Source organism: Diceros bicornis, unplaced genomic scaffold (genome assembly GCF_020826845.1).
Source record: "Diceros bicornis minor isolate mBicDic1 unplaced genomic scaffold, mDicBic1.mat.cur scaffold_751_ctg1, whole genome shotgun sequence".
In the NCBI taxonomy this organism is placed as follows: Eukaryota; Metazoa; Chordata; class Mammalia; order Perissodactyla; family Rhinocerotidae; genus Diceros; species Diceros bicornis.
Genome location: NW_026691627.1, coordinates 24013 through 36843, shown reverse-complemented (window position 1 = coordinate 36843; position 12831 = coordinate 24013). Strand labels below are relative to the sequence as shown.

The window sequence follows — 12831 nt, the reverse complement described above, 5'->3', positions numbered from 1 at the left end:
CGACAGCCTGCCCGCGCCTGGGCGGCTGTCGCGCACACGGGCAGCAGCTGGGCAGCGGTGGGGGTGGGGGCGGGCGCGGAGGCCGGAGGGGCGGCCGGTGTGCCGAGGGAGCCGCGCTGGGGGCGGTGGCAAAAGGAGAGGGAGACGGCGGGAGGCAAAAAGCCTACAGCACCCGGTATTCCCAGGCGGTCTCCCATCCAAGTACTAACCAGGCCCGACCCTGCTTAGCTTCCGAGATCAGACGAGATCGGGCGCGTTCAGGGTGGTATGGCCGTAGACGTCGGGGCCGCCGGGCGCCCCTAAGAAGGCGCGCCGGGCCGCCCCGGCCCCTGTGACGCGGGCCCCCAGGCCCCTGTCAGGCGCGCGCCCAGAGCCCTGTGACGCGCGCCCCCAGAGCTCTGTGACGCGCGCCCCCAGAGCCCTGTGAGGCTCACAAGCCGCCGGCGCCCCGCCCCCCCCCCGCCCCGCCCGCTGCCGCCGGCCCGCCGCGCTCCACCTGCCGCCGCCGCCGCCGCCGCCGCCGCCGCCGCCGCCGCCGCCGCCGCCGCCGCCGCCTGGCCAGCCAAACCCTGCGGTGCGCTGCCCTGCCGCCCGCCCAGGGCCTGAGAGGCCTCTGGCACCCCGCGGGCGGGGGGCGGGGCGCCAGTCTAGGCGCTCTCCCCGCCCCATCCCGGGAGTCTCCAGGCTCGCGCCCGCTCGGCTCGCTCCCGAGGTCGCAGGAGATCGGGCTGCTCCGGGCCCTGCGGCGGGAGGCGTCGCGGCGTCAGGGCCCCCCGGCCCGCGCTCCTCTGAGCCCCCTCCGGCCCGAGGAGCCTCCCAGCCCGGGGCCTGGCCGCCGCTGCTCCGGGCCGGCCCCGAGGGGCCCCAAACCACCCCGAGCCACCCTGGCGACCAGAGGGCATCGGCGGAACCCCGCCGCCCTCCCTCGGTTCGCGTCGGGGCGGGGGGGCGGGGCACCGTTACCCCCACGCCCCCCACCGAGACTGAGACCCCGCCCACGCTCGTCCCCCCCGTGGGGACGCAGGAGAGCTCCTGTGCGAGGGAGCGGAGAGACAGAGCCACTGAGAGGATCCAAGACACCGACCTAGACAGACCCCCACCGGCACAGACACACAGACACAGAGAGCCTCTGCAGAAGAGGCAGCTTGCCCACGGCAGGGTGGTCGTGCTTGAGCTGGGCCTCAGGCAAGGAGGCAGTGGCCCTGGGGCAGGCAATCACTCCTGGGGCCCTAGGACGCGCAGCCTCGGTCTCAGGAGTCCGGTGCCGCTCGGGCAATGTTGTCTCAGGGGACTCTTCCACTACCTCTGACAGACAGGGCCAGGACCAGGGGGAAGAGAGCGAGGCGCCTGAGCGAGGGGACACGGAACATCTCAGCCAGCCAGATTCACGGTATTTTCCTTCGATGTTTTAGAAACCAAAGTGACTGCGAGATATCCACCAGGAGCCAAACGTCAATATTTCAAGTAAAGGCAGGGCCAGGAAGAAAAAGAAAAAGGATGCCGGTCACGTGGGGCCGGAAAGTTATCAAACTGGGGAAGGGGACTTCTTTGAGAAAAACAAACAAACAAAGATAAATAAATGAAAAGTGACACGTCGAGACACAGGGGCGGAAACGAACGTTTATTTTGAGTGAGATCACAAGTGAGAACAACGCACTAACTTGATTGAGACACACCACAAACATCAGAAAATCCAGAAGCCGTGGCGTTTTGGATGAACTGCCTGAAATGCTCCCCTAACCCATTTTCCCCTGTCCTTTTGCAGACGGTCTTCTGAAAACCTTCACCAGGTTCCTGTGGTGCCTCAGCTCCGGAAGAAGTATTTGCTGCTTGTAGCTTTCTGATCCGTTGGCCCCCCCCTCCCCCTACGGGGGAACGGAATCCATTCTCTCCCACGAGACCGCGATGACGCTACCAACTGGTTGGGGCGGCCGAGTGAACTGCTCGGGTCTGTCGGGCCCCTAGCGGCTGGGAAGAGGCCGAGGACACAGGGAGCCCACGAGCGCGGAGTCGGGGTCACGCCGGGCCCCAGTGGGCCCGGGGTCCCGGTGGGGGGGGCCGCGAGGTTGAAGGGCTGGGCTTCGACAGCCTGCCCGCGCCTGGGCGGCTGTCGCGCACACGGGCAGCAGCTGGGCAGCGGTGGGGGTGGGGGCGGGCGCGGAGGCCGGAGGGGCGGCCGGTGTGCCGAGGGAGCCGCGCTGGGGGCGGTGGCAAAAGGAGAGGGAGACGGCGGGAGGCAAAAAGCCTACAGCACCCGGTATTCCCAGGCGGTCTCCCATCCAAGTACTAACCAGGCCCGACCCTGCTTAGCTTCCGAGATCAGACGAGATCGGGCGCGTTCAGGGTGGTATGGCCGTAGACGTCGGGGCCGCCGCCGGGCGCCCCTAAGAAGGCGCGCCGGGCCGCCCCGGCCCCTGTGACGCGGGCCCCCAGGCCCCTGTCAGGCGCGCGCCCAGAGCCCTGTGACGCGCGCCCCCAGAGCTCTGTGACGCGCGCCCCCAGAGCCCTGTGAGGCTCACAAGCCGCCGGCGCCCCGCCCCCCCCCGCCCCGCCCGCTGCCGCCGGCCCGCCGCGCTCCACCTGCCGCCGCCGCCGCCGCCGCCGCCGCCGCGGCCGCCGCCGCCGCCTGGCCAGCCAAACCCTGCGGTGCGCTGCCCTGCCGCCCGCCCAGGGCCTGAGAGGCCTCTGGCACCCCGCGGGCGGGGGGCGGGGCGCCAGTCTAGGCGCTCTCCCGCCCCATCCCGGGAGTCTCCAGGCTCGCGCCCGCTCGGCTCGCTCCCGAGGTCGCAGGAGATCGGGCTGCTCCGGGCCCTGCGGCGGGAGGCATCGCGGCGTCAGGGCCCCCCGGCCCGCGCTCCTCTGAGCCCGCTCCGGCCCGAGGAGCCTCCCAGCCCGGGGCCTGGCCGCCGCTGCTCCGGGCCGGCCCCGAGGGGCCCCAAACCACCCCGAGCCACCCTGGCGACCAGAGGGCATCGGCGGAACCCCGCCGCCCTCCCTCGGTTCGCGTCGGGGTGGGGGGCGGGGCACCGTTACCCCCACGCCCCCCACCGAGACTGAGACCCCGCCCACGCTCGTCCCCCCCCCGTGGGGACGCAGGAGAGCTCCTGTGCGAGGGAGCGGAGAAACAGAGCCACTGAGAGGATCCAAGACACCGACCTAGACAGACCCCCACCGGCACAGACACACAGACACAGAGAGCCTCTGCAGAAGAGGCAGCTTGCCCACGGCAGGGTGGTCGTGCTTGAGCTGGGCCTCAGGCAAGGAGGCAGTGGCCCTGGGGCAGGCAATCACTCCTGGGGCCCTAGGACGCGCAGCCTCGGTCTCAGGAGTCCGGTGCCGCTCGGGCAATGTTGTCTCAGGGGACTCTTCCACTACCTCTGACAGACAGGGCCAGGACCAGGGGGAAGAGAGCGAGGCGCCTGAGCGAGGGGACACGGAACATCTCAGCCAGCCAGATTCACGGTATTTTCCTTCGATGTTTTAGAAACCAAAGTGACTGCGAGATATCCACCAGGAGCCAAACGTCAATATTTCAAGTAAAGGCAGGGCCAGGAAGAAAAAGAAAAAGGATGCCGGTCACGTGGGGCCGGAAAGTTATCAAACTGGGGAAGGGGACTTCTTTGAGAAAAACAAGCAAACAAAGTTAAATAAATGAAAAGTGACACGTCGAGACACAGGGGCGGAAACGAAAGTTTATTTTGAGTGAGATCACAAGTGAGAACAACGCACTAACTTGATTGAGACACACCACAAACATCAGAAAATCCAGAAGCCGTGGCGTTTTGGATGAACTGCCTGAAATGCTCCCCTAACCCATTTTCCCCTGTCCTTTTGCAGACGGTCTTCTGAAAACCTTCACCAGGTTCCTGTGGTGCCTCAGCTCCGGAAGAAGTATTTGCTGCTTGTAGCTTTCTGATCCGTTGGCCCCCCCCTCCCCCTACGGGGGAACGGAATCCATTCTCTCCGACGCGACCGCGATGACGCTACCAACTGGTTGGGGCGGCCGAGTGAACTGCTCGGGTCTGTCGGGCCCCTAGCGGCTGGGAAGAGGCCGAGGACACAGGGAGCCCACGAGCGCGGAGTCGGGGTCACGCCGGGCCCCAGTGGGCCCGGGGTCCCGGTGGGGGGGGCCGCGAGGTTGAAGGGCTGGGCTTCGACAGCCTGCCCGCGCCTGGGCGGCTGTCGCGCACACGGGCAGCAGCTGGGCAGCGGTGGGGGTGGGGGCGGGCGCGGAGGCCGGAGGGGCGGCCGGTGTGCCGAGGGAGCCGCGCTGGGGGCGGTGGCAAAAGGAGAGGGAGACGGCGGGAGGCAAAAAGCCTACAGCACCCGGTATTCCCAGGCGGTCTCCCATCCAAGTACTAACCAGGCCCGACCCTGCTTAGCTTCCGAGATCAGACGAGATCGGGCGCGTTCAGGGTGGTATGGCCGTAGACGTCGGGGCCGCCGCCGGGCGCCCCTAAGAAGGCGCGCCGGGCCGCCCCGGCCCCTGTGACGCGGGCCCCCAGGCCCCTGTCAGGCGCGCGCCCAGAGCCCTGTGACGCGCGCCCCCAGAGCTCTGTGACGCGCGCCCCCAGAGCCCTGTGAGGCTCACAAGCCGCCGGCGCCCCGCCCCCCCCCCCCCCCCCGCCCCGCCCGCTGCCGCCGGCCCGCCGCGCTCCACCTGCCGCCGCCGCCGCCGCCGCCGCCGCCGCTGCCGCCGCCGCCGCCGCCGCCGCCGCCTGGCCAGCCAAACCCTGCGGTGCGCTGCCCTGCCGCCCGCCCAGGGCCTGAGAGGCCTCTGGCACCCCGCGGGCGGGGGGCGGGGCGCCAGTCTAGGCGCTCTCCCGCCCCATCCCGGGAGTCTCCAGGCTCGCGCCCCGCTCGGCTCGCTCCCGAGGTCGCAGGAGATCGGGCTGCTCCGGGCCGTGCGGCGGGAGGCGTCGCGGCGTCAGGGCCCCCCCGGCCCGCGCTCCTCTGAGCCCCCTCCGGCCCGAGGAGCCTCCCAGCCCGGGGCCTGGCCGCCGCTGCTCCGGGCCGGCCCCGAGGGGCCCCAAACCACCCCGAGCCACCCTGGCGACCAGAGGGCATCGGCGGAACCCCGCCGCCCTCCCTCGGTTCGCGTCGGGGCGGGGGGCGGGGCACCGTTACCCCCACGCCCCCCACCGAGACTGAGACCCCGCCCACGCTCGTCCCCCCCGTGGGGACGCAGGAGAGCTCCTGCGCGAGGGAGCAGAGAGACAGAGCCACTGAGAGGATCCAAGACACCGACCTAGACAGACCCCCACCGGCACAGACACACAGACACAGAGAGCCTCTGCAGAAGAGGCAGCTTGCCCACGGCAGGGTGGTCGTGCTTGAGCTGGGCCTCAGGCAAGGAGGCAGTGGCCCTGGGGCAGGCAATCACTCCTGGGGCCCTAGGACGCGCAGCCTCGGTCTCAGGAGTCCGGTGCCGCTCGGGCAATGTTGTCTCAGGGGACTCTTCCACTACCTCTGACAGACAGGGCCAGGACCAGGGGGAAGAGAGCGAGGCGCCTGAGCGAGGGGACACGGAACATCTCAGCCAGCCAGATTCACGGTATTTTCCTTCGATGTTTTAGAAACCAAAGTGACTGCGAGATATCCACCAGGAGCCAAACGTCAATATTTCAAGTAAAGGCAGGGCCAGGAAGAAAAAGAAAAAGGATGCCGGTCACGTGGGGCCGGAAAGTTATCAAACTGGGGAAGGGGACTTCTTTGAGAAAAACAAACAAACAAAGATAAATAAATGAAAAGTGACACGTCGAGACACAGGTGCGGAAACGAACGTTTATTTTGAGTGAGATCACAAGTGAGAACAACGCACTAACTTGATTGAGACACACCACAAACATCAGAAAATCCAGAAGCCGTGGCGTTTTGGATGAACTGCCTGAAATGCTCCCCTAACCCATTTTCCCCTGTCCTTTTGCAGACGGTCTTCTGAAAACCTTCACCAGGTTCCTGTGGTGCCTCAGCTCCGGAAGAAGTATTTGCTGCTTGTAGCTTTCTGATCCGTTGGGCTCCACCCCCCCCCCCCACGGGGGAACGGAATCCATTCTCTCCCACGAGACCGCGATGACGCTACCAACTGGTTGGGGCGGCCGAGTGAACTGCTCGGGTCTGTCGGGCCCCTAGCGGCTGGGAAGAGGCCGAGGACACAGGGAGCCCACGAGCGCGGAGTCGGGGTCACGCCGGGCCCCAGTGGGCCCTGGGTCCCGGTGGGGGGGGCCGCGAGGTTGAAGGGCTGGGCTTCGACAGCCTGCCCGCGCCTGGGCGGCTGTCGCGCACACGGGCAGCAGCTGGGCAGCGGTGGGGGTGGGGGCGGGCGCGGAGGCCGGAGGGGCGGCCGGTGTGCCGAGGGAGCCGCGCTGGGGGCGGTGGCAAAAGGAGAGGGAGACGGCGGGAGGCAAAAAGCCTACAGCACCCGGTATTCCCAGGCGGTCTCCCATCCAAGTACTAACCAGGCCCGACCCTGCTTAGCTTCCGAGATCAGACGAGATCGGGCGCGTTCAGGGTGGTATGGCCGTAGACGTCGGGGCCGCCGCCGGGCGCCCCTAAGAAGGCGCGCCGGGCCGCCCCGGCCCCTGTGACGCGGGCCCCCAGGCCCCTGTCAGGCGCGCGCCCAGAGCCCTGTGACGCGCGCCCCCAGAGCTCTGTGACGCGCGCCCCCAGAGCCCTGTGAGGCTCACAAGCCGCCGGCGCCCCGCCCCCCCCCCCCCCGCCCCGCCCGCTGCCGCCGGCCCGCCGCGCTCCACCTGCCGCCGCCGCCGCCGCCGCCGCCGCCGCCGCCGCCGCCGCCGCCGCCGCCGCCTGGCCAGCCAAACCCTGCGGTGCGCTGCCCTGCCGCCCGCCCAGGGCCTGAGAGGCCTCTGGCACCCCGCGGGCGGGGGGCGGGGCGCCAGTCTAGGCGCTCTCCCGCCCCATCCCGGGAGTCTCCAGGCTCGCGCTCCGCTCGGCTCGCTCCCGAGGTCGCAGGAGATCGGGCTGCTCCGGGCCCTGCGGCGGGAGGCGTCGCGGCGTCAGGGCCCCCCGGCCCGCGCTCCTCTGAGCCCCCTCCGGCCCGAGGAGCCTCCCAGCCCGGGGCCTGGCCGCCGCTGCTCCGGGCCGGCCCCGAGGGGCCCCAAACCACCCCGAGCCACCCTGGCGACCAGAGGGCATCGGCGGAACCCCGCCGCCCTCCCTCGGTTCGCGTCGGGGCGGGGGGCGGGGCACCGTTACCCCCACGCCCCCCACCGAGACTGAGACCCCGCCCACGCTCGTCCCCCCCGTGGGGACGCAGGAGAGCTCCTGCGCGAGGGAGCGGAGAGACAGAGCCACTGAGAGGATCCAAGACACCGACCTAGACAGACCCCCACCGGCACAGACACACAGACACAGAGAGCCTCTGCAGAAGAGGCAGCTTGCCCACGGCAGGGTGGTCGTGCTTGAGCTGGGCCTCAGGCAAGGAGGCAGTGGCCCTGGGGCAGGCAATCACTCCTGGGGCCCTAGGACGCGCAGCCTCGGTCTCAGGAGTCCGGTGCCGCTCGGGCAATGTTGTCTCAGGGGACTCTTCCACTACCTCTGACAGACAGGGCCAGGACCAGGGGGAAGAGAGCGAGGCGCCTGAGCGAGGGGACACGGAACATCTCAGCCAGCCAGATTCACGGTATTTTCCTTCGATGTTTTAGAAACCAAAGTGACTGCGAGATATCCACCAGGAGCCAAACGTCAATATTTCAAGTAAAGGCAGGGCCAGGAAGAAAAAGAAAAAGGATGCCGGTCACGTGGGGCCGGAAAGTTATCAAACTGGGGAAGGGGACTTCTTTGAGAAAAACAAACAAACAAAGATAAATAAATGAAAAGTGACACGTCGAGACACAGGTGCGGAAACGAACGTTTATTTTGAGTGAGATCACAAGTGAGAACAACGCACTAACTTGATTGAGACACACCACAAACATCAGAAAATCCAGAAGCCGTGGCGTTTTGGATGAACTGCCTGAAATGCTCCCCTAACCCATTTTCCCCTGTCCTTTTGCAGACGGTCTTCTGAAAACCTTCACCAGGTTCCTGTGGTGCCTCAGCTCCGGAAGAAGTATTTGCTGCTTGTAGCTTTCTGATCCGTTGGCCCCCCCCTCCCCCTACGGGGGAACGGAATCCATTCTCTCCGACGCGACCGCGATGACGCTACCAACTGGTTGGGGCGGCCGAGTGAACTGCTCGGGTCTGTCGGGCCCCTAGCGGCTGGGAAGAGGCCGAGGACACAGGGAGCCCACGAGCGCGGAGTCGGGGTCACGCCGGGCCCCAGTGGGCCCGGGGTCCCGGTGGGGGGGGCCGCGAGGTTGAAGGGCTGGGCTTCGACAGCCTGCCCGCGCCTGGGCGGCTGTCGCGCACACGGGCAGCAGCTGGGCAGCGGTGGGGGTGGGGGCGGGCGCGGAGGCCGGAGGGGCGGCCGGTGTGCCGAGGGAGCCGCGCTGGGGGCGGTGGCAAAAGGAGAGGGAGACGGCGGGAGGCAAAAAGCCTACAGCACCCGGTATTCCCAGGCGGTCTCCCATCCAAGTACTAACCAGGCCCGACCCTGCTTAGCTTCCGAGATCAGACGAGATCGGGCGCGTTCAGGGTGATATGGCCGTAGACGTCGGGGCCGCCGCCGGGCGCCCCTAAGAAGGCGCGCCGGGCCGCCCCGGCCCCTGTGACGCGGGCCCCCAGGCCCCTGTCAGGCGCGCGCCCAGAGCCCTGTGACGCGCGCCCCCAGAGCTCTGTGACGCGCGCCCCCAGAGCCCTGTGAGGCTCACAAGCCGCCGGCGCCCCGCCCCCCCCGCCCCGCCCGCTGCCGCCGGCCCGCCGCGCTCCACCTGCCGCCGCCGCCGCCGCCGCCGCCGCCGCTGCCGCCGCCGCCGCCGCCGCCGCCGCCTGGCCAGCCAAACCCTGCGGTGCGCTGCCCTGCCGCCCGCCCAGGGCCTGAGAGGCCTCTGGCACCCCGCGGGCGGGGGGCGGGGCGCCAGTCTAGGCGCTCTCCCCGCCCCATCCCGGGAGTCTCCAGGCTCGCGCCCGCTCGGCTCGCTCCCGAGGTCGCAGGAGATCGGGCTGCTCCGGGCCGTGCGGCGGGAGGCGTCGCGGCGTCAGGGCCCCCCGGCCCGCGCTCCTCTGAGCCCCCTCCGGCCCGAGGAGCCTCCCAGCCCGGGGCCTGGCCGCCGCTGCTCCGGGCCGGCCCCGAGGGGCCCCAAACCACCCCGAGCCACCCTGGCGACCAGAGGGCATCGGCGGAACCCCGCCGCCCTCCCTCGGTTCGCGTCGGGGCGGGGGGCGGGGCACCGTTACCCCCACGCCCCCCACCGAGACTGAGACCCCGCCCACGCTCGTCCCCCCCGTGGGGACGCAGGAGAGCTCCTGCGCGAGGGAGCAGAGAGACAGAGCCACTGAGAGGATCCAAGACACCGACCTAGACAGACCCCCACCGGCACAGACACACAGACACAGAGAGCCTCTGCAGAAGAGGCAGCTTGCCCACGGCAGGGTGGTCGTGCTTGAGCTGGGCCTCAGGCAAGGAGGCAGTGGCCCTGGGGCAGGCAATCACTCCTGGGGCCCTAGGACGCGCAGCCTCGGTCTCAGGAGTCCGGTGCCGCTCGGGCAATGTTGTCTCAGGGGACTCTTCCACTACCTCTGACAGACAGGGCCAGGACCAGGGGGAAGAGAGCGAGGCGCCTGAGCGAGGGGACACGGAACATCTCAGCCAGCCAGATTCACGGTATTTTCCTTCGATGTTTTAGAAACCAAAGTGACTGCGAGATATCCACCAGGAGCCAAACGTCAATATTTCAAGTAAAGGCAGGGCCAGGAAGAAAAAGAAAAAGGATGCCGGTCACGTGGGGCCGGAAAGTTATCAAACTGGGGAAGGGGACTTCTTTGAGAAAAACAAACAAACAAAGATAAATAAATGAAAAGTGACACGTCGAGACACAGGGGCGGAAACGAACGTTTATTTTGAGTGAGATCACAAGTGAGAACAACGCACTAACTTGATTGAGACACACCACAAACATCAGAAAATCCAGAAGCCGTGGCGTTTTGGATGAACTGCCTGAAATGCTCCCCTAACCCATTTTCCCCTGTCCTTTTGCAGACGGTCTTCTGAAAACCTTCACCAGGTTCCTGTGGTGCCTCAGCTCCGGAAGAAGTATTTGCTGCTTGTAGCTTTCTGATCCGTTGGCCCCCCCCTCCCCCTACGGGGGAACGGAATCCATTCTCTCCGACGCGACCGCGATGACGCTACCAACTGGTTGCGGCGGCCGAGTGAACTGCTCGGGTCTGTCGGGCCCCTAGCGGCTGGGAAGAGGCCGAGGACACAGGGAGCCCACGAGCGCGGAGTCGGGGTCACGCCGGGCCCCAGTGGGCCCGGGGTCCCGGTGGGGGGGGCCGCGAGGTTGAAGGGCTGGGCTTCGACAGCCTGCCCGCGCCTGGGCGGCTGTCGCGCACACGGGCAGCAGCTGGGCAGCGGTGGGTGTGGGGGCGGGCGCGGAGGCCGGAGGGGCGGCCGGTGTGCCGAGGGAGCCGCGCTGGGGGCGGTGGCAAAAGGAGAGGGAGACGGCGGGAGGCAAAAAGCCTACAGCACCCGGTATTCCCAGGCGGTCTCCCATCCAAGTACTAACCAGGCCCGACCCTGCTTAGCTTCCGAGATCAGACGAGATCGGGCGCGTTCAGGGTGGTATGGCCGTAGACGTCGGGGCCGCCGCCGGGCGCCCCTAAGAAGGCGCGCCGGGCCGCCCCGGCCCCTGTGACGCGGGCCCCCAGGCCCCTGTCAGGCGCGCGCCCAGAGCCCTGTGACGCGCGCCCCCAGAGCTCTGTGACGCGCGCCCCCAGAGCCCTGTGAGGCTCACAAGCCGCCGGCGCCCCGCCCCCCCCCCCCCCCCCCCCGCCCCGCCCGCTGCCGCCGGCCCGCCGCGCTCCACCTGCCGCCGCCGCCGCCGCCGCCGCCGCCGCCGCCGCCGCCGCCGCCGCCGCCGCCGCCTGGCCAGCCAAACCCTGCGGTGCGCTGCCCTGCCGCCCGCCCAGGGCCTGAGAGGCCTCTGGCACCCCGCGGGCGGGGGGCGGGGCGCCAGTCTAGGCGCTCTCCCGCCCCATCCCGGGAGTCTCCAGGCTCGCGCCCGCTCGGCTCGCTCCCGAGGTCGCAGGAGATCGGGCTGCTCCGGGCCGTGCGGCGGGAGGCGTCGCGGCGTCAGGGCCCCCCGGCCCGCGCTCCTCTGAGCCCCCTCCGGCCCGAGGAGCCTCCCAGCCCGGGGCCTGGCCGCCGCTGCTCCGGGCCGGCCCCGAGGGGCCCCAAACCACCCCGAGCCACCCTGGCGACCAGAGGGCATCGGCGGAACCCCGCCGCCCTCCCTCGGTTCGCGTCGGGGCGGGGGGCGGGGCACCGTTACCCCCACGCCCCCCACCGAGACTGAGACCCCGCCCACGCTCGTCCCCCCCGTGGGGACGCAGGAGAGCTCCTGCGCGAGGGAGCGGAGAGACAGAGCCACTGAGAGGATCCAAGACACCGACCTAGACAGACCCCCACCGGCACAGACACACAGACACAGAGAGCCTCTGCAGAAGAGGCAGCTTGCCCACGGCAGGGTGGTCGTGCTTGAGCTGGGCCTCAGGCAAGGAGGCAGTGGCCCTGGGGCAGGCAATCACTCCTGGGGCCCTAGGACGCGCAGCCTCGGTCTCAGGAGTCCGGTGCCGCTCGGGCAATGTTGTCTCAGGGGACTCTTCCACTACCTCTGACAGACAGGGCCAGGACCAGGGGGAAGAGAGCGAGGCGCCTGAGCGAGGGGACACGGAACATCTCAGCCAGCCAGATTCACGGTATTTTCCTTCGATGTTTTAGAAACCAAAGTGACTGCGAGATATCCACCAGGAGCCAAACGTCAATATTTCAAGTAAAGGCAGGGCCAGGAAGAAAAAGAAAAAGGATGCCGGTCACGTGGGGCCGGAAAGTTATCAAACTGGGGAAGGGGACTTCTTTGAGAAAAACAAACAAACAAAGATAAATAAATGAAAAGTGACACGTCGAGACACAGGGGCGGAAACGAACGTTTATTTTGAGTGAGATCACAAGTGAGAACAACGCACTAACTTGATTGAGACACACCACAAACATCAGAAAATCCAGAAGCCGTGGCGTTTTGGATGAACTGCCTGAAATGCTCCCCTAACCCATTTTCCCCTGTCCTTTTGCAGACGGTCTTCTGAAAACCTTCACCAGGTTCCTGTGGTGCCTCAGCTCCGGAAGAAGTATTTGCTGCTTGTAGCTTTCTGATCCGTTGGCGCCCCCCTCCCCCTACGGGGGAACGGAATCCATTCTCTCCGACGCGACCGCGATGACGCTACCAACTGGTTGGGGCGGCCGAGTGAACTGCTCGGGTCTGTCGGGCCCCTAGCGGCTGGGAAGAGGCCGAGGACACAGGGAGCCCACGAGCGCGGAGTCGGGGTCACGCCGGGCCCCAGTGGGCCCGGGGTCCCGGTGGGGGGGGGCCGCGAGGTTGAAGGGCTGGGCTTCGACAGCCTGCCCGCGCCTGGGCGGCTGTCGCGCACACGGGCAGCAGCTGGGCAGCGGTGGGTGTGGGGGCGGGCGCGGAGGCCGGAGGGGCGGCCGGTGTGCCGAGGGAGCCGCGCTGGGGGCGGTGGCAAAAGGAGAGGGAGACGGCGGGAGGCAAAAAGCCTACAGCACCCGGTATTCCCAGGCGGTCTCCCATCCAAGTACTAACCAGGCCCGACCCTGCTTAGCTTCCGAGATCAGACGAGATCGGGCGCGTTCAGGGTGGTATGGCCGTAGACGTCGGGGCCGCCGCCGGGCGCCCCTAAGAAGGCGCGCCGGGC

At 68.4% G+C, this 12831-nt stretch overlaps 7 non-coding genes across 7 annotated transcripts; all 7 read right to left on the bottom strand.

Annotated features, from left to right (window-relative positions):
- Nucleotides 1-160: 160 nt before the first annotated feature.
- Nucleotides 161-279, bottom strand: LOC131403641 (5S ribosomal RNA). Its single transcript, XR_009219434.1, has one exon. It is a non-coding gene; the product is annotated as a 5S ribosomal RNA (ribosomal RNA).
- Nucleotides 280-2242: 1963 nt separating this feature from the next.
- Nucleotides 2243-2361, bottom strand: LOC131403639 (5S ribosomal RNA). The gene has a single exon (XR_009219432.1). It is a non-coding gene; the product is annotated as a 5S ribosomal RNA (ribosomal RNA).
- A 1953-nt stretch (nt 2362-4314) lies between these two features.
- LOC131403638 (5S ribosomal RNA) lies at nt 4315-4433 on the bottom strand. Its single transcript, XR_009219431.1, has one exon. It is a non-coding gene; the product is annotated as a 5S ribosomal RNA (ribosomal RNA).
- A 1976-nt stretch (nt 4434-6409) lies between these two features.
- LOC131403637 (5S ribosomal RNA) lies at nt 6410-6528 on the bottom strand. Its single transcript, XR_009219430.1, has one exon. It is a non-coding gene; the product is annotated as a 5S ribosomal RNA (ribosomal RNA).
- Nucleotides 6529-8494: 1966 nt separating this feature from the next.
- On the bottom strand, nt 8495-8613 carry LOC131403653 (5S ribosomal RNA). The gene has a single exon (XR_009219445.1). It is a non-coding gene; the product is annotated as a 5S ribosomal RNA (ribosomal RNA).
- Nucleotides 8614-10576: 1963 nt separating this feature from the next.
- On the bottom strand, nt 10577-10695 carry LOC131403636 (5S ribosomal RNA). The gene has a single exon (XR_009219429.1). It is a non-coding gene; the product is annotated as a 5S ribosomal RNA (ribosomal RNA).
- A 1975-nt stretch (nt 10696-12670) lies between these two features.
- LOC131403635 (5S ribosomal RNA) lies at nt 12671-12789 on the bottom strand. Its single transcript, XR_009219428.1, has one exon. It is a non-coding gene; the product is annotated as a 5S ribosomal RNA (ribosomal RNA).
- Nucleotides 12790-12831: the final 42 nt, after the last annotated feature.